Source organism: Tauraco erythrolophus, chromosome 5 (genome assembly GCF_009769465.1).
Source record: "Tauraco erythrolophus isolate bTauEry1 chromosome 5, bTauEry1.pri, whole genome shotgun sequence".
In the NCBI taxonomy this organism is placed as follows: domain Eukaryota; kingdom Metazoa; phylum Chordata; class Aves; order Musophagiformes; family Musophagidae; genus Tauraco; species Tauraco erythrolophus.
Window position 1 is genome coordinate 68,758,099 of NC_141469.1, and position 6,801 is coordinate 68,764,899.

A 6,801-nucleotide genomic window follows, 5' to 3' on the forward strand; every position below is an offset into this window, starting at 1 on the left:
TATGCCAGTAAAAAAAATCATACAAAATGTGGACAGAATTCTGCCACAGCACCATAACAGTATATATTATTGCACAATGTTCAAAGTAGGTAGTGTAGTATCCAGCCCTGTCAATGCTCAGTATCTTGTTCAGGAGGCATTAACTTCTTATAGATGTTTTGGTTCAGAAAATCAAGTAATAGCTTACAGAGTCATGTTTTGTTTGTCCTTGTTCACATAATGTTAGATTTACCTAAACTTGAGCCTCTCAGATCAATTGTGTGGATTTTAAACAGGTAAAACACTGTAACTTGAAAAACTAAGCATATACATAAACCCATCACCCCTGCTGATGAAGTGAGAGACGATGACACATGCAATAGCTTTCATATGACCTTTTTGTGTAGGCCAAAGGTAGCGTGGAAGAGCTCCGTTTTTAATCCCAGAAGTTCTGAAGAACTTAATCCTGTCAGTTAGAACAAAGACGATCACAGGATTTACATCTGATTTTGAAGTCACGGTGTTCACTGTTGATTGACTATCATACTGTCCTACAGAAATGTAAGATCTCACATTTATTCGAACTAAGGGTGGTAAGGCACTTGCTTATGAAACTTCCTCTCGCTACTGGCCCTACAATGAATTATTGCTGTGGTCATCATCGTTTTTGAGTATGGCCTTATCAAACTCTACATTAGCTTTACTATTGCATTTCCATATTTGTGTATGGATATGTATACATACATAGTGGAACATCCATAATCTTCACTTTCATATGAAGCAGCTCTGCTTATTTATTAACACACAGTAGCTGAAACTGAATGATAAATTCCAGCTACAGGTAACTTGTATTAGCTGCCAAGTCACTTAGTTACAAATTTATGTATATGTTCTACCAATAATTTTGTGAAATTATTAAAAACAGAAGCAACAAATATAAAAGCAAGCACCCAAGTAAAAATCATGTTGTCTGCATTATTGTATCTTTAGTCATTGCGACAGTATAAAAAATATCTACTTGTTCAAAACCAGAAAAAATATTCCTGTGAATATTCTGCTATTTAGGAGCATGAGGTAATGCAAATGTGTTTGTGATTTATATTGAAACTCATAAGGAAATCAACTACTGAAAACTATTATGTTATTTGTAAAGCATACTATCAAGTGAAAGAGCTATAGCTTGATCTCTTTAATTATGTTTTTCTCTCTACTCAGAGAAGACAATGCTGTAGGGCAGGCAGTAACAACACAACTTGAAAATTAGGTAAAAAGTTGTCAAGTATATTTTTAACATGATGTTCTTGATGCTTCAGTAAAGCATATGCCAGAAGGACTCTGGGCTGTCCCCTTATAGCTGTCCCCCTATAAGAAGCTAGTACATGTACACATTACTAACAGTAAATGACTGTGGAAGCAGATTTTATTTTTCAAGTTTAAGAATTGTTTACAATAAAGTAAACCATAGTATTATCACTTCAAAAGTGCACTAACAGCAGGTTTTTAAAAGGATAAAATTAAATGCGAGAGTATTTTCTCTCCTTACAAAACAGGGATAAAACCCCTCTGGTGTCTCTCTTGGATGCTCCTTCACCTTAGGATTGAGAGGGGACAGAAGGATGACATGAAACTGCTTGTCCAACTCTTATTTCAGCTTTGCCCACCTCCTGCTCTTCTGTGCATGGAAAGATGGAAAGGAGGCTGCGTGGTCCTGCATGGCTAACGGGATCCATTGGAAACCTCTTTTTTGTGGGATTTCCTCTACCTCCAGATATGAACTAACTGAAGACAATTTCAAGGGGCTGCCCTAGGCACTGAAGTTTAGCAGTCCTTTTCTATTCTGCAAGATACATTTTCAAAATTAGGTTTGGGATCTTTAAAGCAAATAAATAAAACCTGTTTCAATTTAAATCACAGTCTTCAGTAAGAAGACTAGTAAGAGTAAATGCTTTAACACAGAGAAGTCAGTCTTGAAAAGTCAGCATTTGTGAAAAACGACAAATGAAATGTGAACTTTTCTATGCCTACAGCGTGTAATAACAGTCCTTTCCTTTTGAGTGAGAGCTGTGAGTGTATTGTGAGGAAGAACTTTAGGCAAATGTTACAAAGTCCTTCACTGGCCAACTTTCTGGAACTAAATGGGATCACTTAATAGCTATAAAGATTTTTCTTACCACTTTAATTTTCATCAGTAATAAGAGGTATGCAAAGGAGACTGACATACGAACAGTGCAGTGGATGATGCCACTTGAATTAAGGGTTTAGCTTAGATGACCTGAGATATCTTTCCCACCTTTATCATCACTGCTTCTGTAATACAGAGACATATACAATGAGCTATAATAAACATTTTGAATGACTGCTAAATCAATTATTTAAATACTATAGTATTATGTACAGTAATTTCATTTCTTTTCTGCCTACCAAGCTAAGAAGTATGAATTAGAACTAACTGTGCGTGGTGGGGTAAGAGGGAAAGAAAGCACGCACACCATCTAACACACCCTAATGATTAGATTAGGGACTGTGGGAAGGCCTTACAACATGTAAAAGCTGCAGGTGATTTAGATCTGCAACTCAGAATTTTTGCATTGTACCTTACTATTTTCTATTTTTTTGCCACTCTTTTACAAAAATCATATTTTAAAGATTTCTTCTTTTTTTTTCCAAAGAATATCAATTCAATAAATCTTATGTTAAAACACTAACTCTAACTGAAGTTATGATCATCGAAGTGATATTCGGTACTTTAAGGAAATCTCTAAAAAAAATGCATTACAAATACTACAGTTACTTTGGGATACAAGGAGTTGACACCTAATAAATACAAGTAGGAATTAATTGGGACTCTTTGTTATGAAGTTGTTTTCACTTCAAGTTCCTGTAGGTCCCCAGATATTAGATGTAGTTATGCTTATCAAACTTCTTTGGGGAGAGAGGAAAGATAGCATTCAAGACAGAAAAAAGAACAATTTTAGGGCATTTTTACCATTGATCTATTTGAGGCAGCCCCAAAGTTTACAGTATTAGGAGTAGTACGAGCAGAAATTTCAGGAAAACCAACAGTAGGCACAGACTGAATGAAATTTGTCACATAGATGCCATTACTGTATAAAATTCCCTAACTCTATATCTCACATAGGTGTATATAGTACTCTCTATTATCTACAAAAAATGATGCTAGGGAAAATGTTCAAAGTTAAGTCCACAGCTAAGTCATTTGCTGAATTTTATTCTATGTGCTTGATATAATATTAATTCCTAAGATAATTTGGACCCAATAGGTCTCTCACAGCAAATTTTTGTGATCCCATGACAGGATAAATGGAAAGATTTAATGAACAATAAACTTTGGTGCTGTGAAAGAGGTCTGAGTAGCCTCTAGGGATATCACACACGCAGAACAGCTGCTGCTGATTCTATTTTGCTGGTGACCACTGTATTCATATAACTAGCTGCACTGAATGATGGCTGAAATCATGTATTTGTATTTTAAAATACAATTATTTGTGCACTTTACTTTGTGTAAAGATATTGTCCATATCTATCAGCCCAGAGGAGGTTGATATGCTGAGACACACTCTAGTAAAATGTGTAATACATTTAAAACAAAAAAGCTGAACCTTCCACATTGCAAACCTCTTCAGACTCAATTTGTTTGCTATTACAGTGAACCCTCTGTTGTACTAGATCTCTAGTAGAAACACTAGTAATATATACCTAAAATACTTGCCATTTTTCAGGTTCCTCCTCTGCTTTGGACACATTAACCATCTGTTGAAGTAAAACATTACTGATTCAAGCCGGTGATTTTTAAGTAGAGTTACTGAATGGATACTTAAGCTACTAGCATTATCATCCTATCACGCTGCCATTATAACCATGATCAAGAAGGTTACATTCCAGATACACAATTATATTGTTGGCAAGAAAGTTACATTACTTCATTTGGTGATAACGCGAACTGCGGTAAATCTACCCTTGAGTGACAAGACAACTTGGGGGAAGATTTATATTCTTCTTGTAACACTCTTCAAGGAAAATTCATGTCTGTGGGGACAAAGAGGTTTGCTCTATGTAAAACTTAGGAGAATACATTTATAATAAAAAAGAAAACAGATTTCAATAATACTAAACAGACATTAAAGGTCTTTTGCCTTTTTTAAGAAGATTTTTTTATGTATGATTGAAGTTTATACAACACTCCAGAAAAGCCATCATGTGTTAGATTGAAAAATAAAATCAGAAGCATTTTCTGTCATATAGGTATACATGAAAAAACGGGAACGTTAATGTCTTAGAAAGTGTATGTCCAGCTTTGTACCATTACTCATTTAACAAAGCAGAAAATAAGATACCATACTGTAAACAAAAAGCTACAGTAACGGACATTTTGAAATTTACACAAGTTTGAGTTCATAAACATTTTGGTTGCTCCGTAACAGTTTTCATATAAAATGAATAAAAAACCCTTGGACAGCTTTCATCACTCTTGACTACTGTTCACTTAAATGCACACAGACATACTTTATATAGCAATATACTGATGTACTGTAACATGGATATTAAACTATGATTACTGCTTTTTTAACCGAGATGTGTATTATCCAATCAATATTATCTGTAATTGAAATACTCATACATTATGTATTCCCATCATGTTGTTAAGTATAAAAACATGAAAATATAACTTTACATTATTTCAGTTATATACATCAGTTCAGGCTTGACAAAGATTTTTTACGCTACGATTTTTAGAGGAATAAGCCCAGAGGTACAACAAATAGCTTTCCACTGTATACAGTAATGCAATTCTACTTTTTCAAAAAGTTTAGATTACCATATGAATATTATTTTAGTTTGGTCATTCTAGCATTGAACATTAAAAATCAGAATGCATCCTCCAACATTCCTGATGAGGAGCAATGCACAGAACCAACAATGGATTACAGATGCGTCAAGAAATGGTTTAGTTTAATTAGGGGGAAGTTACTGGTAAGTTTGACATTGAAAACACTGTATGTATCTCTTTTGCTGACCGCACTTAGGGTATACAGTGTTCACATGCCTGCAGAAACAGACTCGGAGCTTTTAACACAAGAAGGGATTTCAAGTTTCTGATAAATGCTCTGTCTTCTCCAATGTTCAGCAAATATTTCACTTAAGCCCAAGAAATGGATTCTAACTAAGACTGCAAGTCATATTTCAAATTTTATTGAAGTCCAAAATAAAACAGAGATTTACTGATACTGCATGAGGCAATGTATCCACAATGCAGAAAAACGTAAGCTTTTCAACCTAATGTACAGAATTTTATCTACAGGGAAAGCTAGAGAAACACGATGTTGCTTTGATTTGCATTAGCATTTAAATTAATGTTATTGCACCCCTCCTAGGATTCCTTTTTGCTTTGTAAGTAGAGTTATCGTTTTTAAACACACATAATTAAAACGTATGGTAACTTCAGATTGCAAAGAATATTCATAATGACTAAGATTCTGGAAAGTTTTTTTTTATTTCCATCAGTACAGACTTGCATCTAATTCGAGTTATTATCAATCTTAATGTAAAAAGACATTGCCAAGGTTTCGGGTTTTGTTCGTAACAAAGAACTTTACTAGCTACTGCTTAGAATTAACCTTTAAACAGTTTGAAAACTGCTTCCTTAAAGGAACAATTTGGGATCTGTATTTGTTCCATACTTAAAAAAAAAAAATTAACACTATTTTACTGCTTGCCATTTATCAATTTTTAACCAATAGTCTTCTCTCTCTGTACATGTATTTATGAATGCAATTGTACAAAAGTAGAGATAGGTATGAACCAAATCTTTGGATCATAAGTCCCTGCACGCCAGAGTTAAGAGGAGCTCTAAATCAGCACCTATCTGACTCCTCATGTGCTGGTATGAAGTACCACTCCAATCCAGAACAACCTTGATCTTCAGAGTTCAAAATGCACATCTGAGCATCACGGCTTGGGCTCATCTGTAGAAAAAAAAACCTGTTGAACAGATTCAAGTGAGCTGGGGATGGTGACACTGCCAAAAACTGCAACATTGACCCAACCTTGACAGTGTCCTTTTAGATTTCAGACTCTTTATAAACCAAGTGTAGCTAGTAAAATTAATGGAACACTTGCAAATAAAACCATAGAAAAAAGTTTATTTCAAATGTCAAGCATTGTCAAGTAATTTTATATTAACACCAAATGTTAAAGAATAGGATATACAGCAAAGTTTTAATAACAATATTAAATTACAAGATTTCAACCTTTTAATTATTACTTCTTCTCTTCTCAACATCACATATTTGGCTTTGAAAACTATGGAACTGATGCCTTAAGCCTTATTTTCATATTCCACTTCCCCGCAGTCTAGATTTCTTTTTTTTTTAAACTTGTTTTTTTCCTTTTGTCATATTCAACCATTATGGAAGCAAATTTATTTAAAAGCCAGTTTTTGTTTGTGAAAATACCTAAAAATATTTTTTTCATTTTAAATGTTTTTTGTTTTTTTTTTTTTTCTTATAAAACATGTCACATCTTGATGCAATTGATGTCAAGTGTGCTTAAGTCAATATGAACCAAGGGACTAACAACGGTGGCTGCAGAAACTGGTGTGTTGCCTGTACAACGACTTCAGTTAGATTACAGTACTTCCATGTTAGCTGTGCATGTCAGTCAAGCTTCATCTTGAACTTGTGTAGAAAATGGTGTTGTGTTTTGAACCAAGCATTCATTACAATCCAAGATGAACTCCACGAATATAAGAATTCTTGGCTGAAAGAAAAGTCTTCAAGATACTGGATGCCTCTCACCACTTTG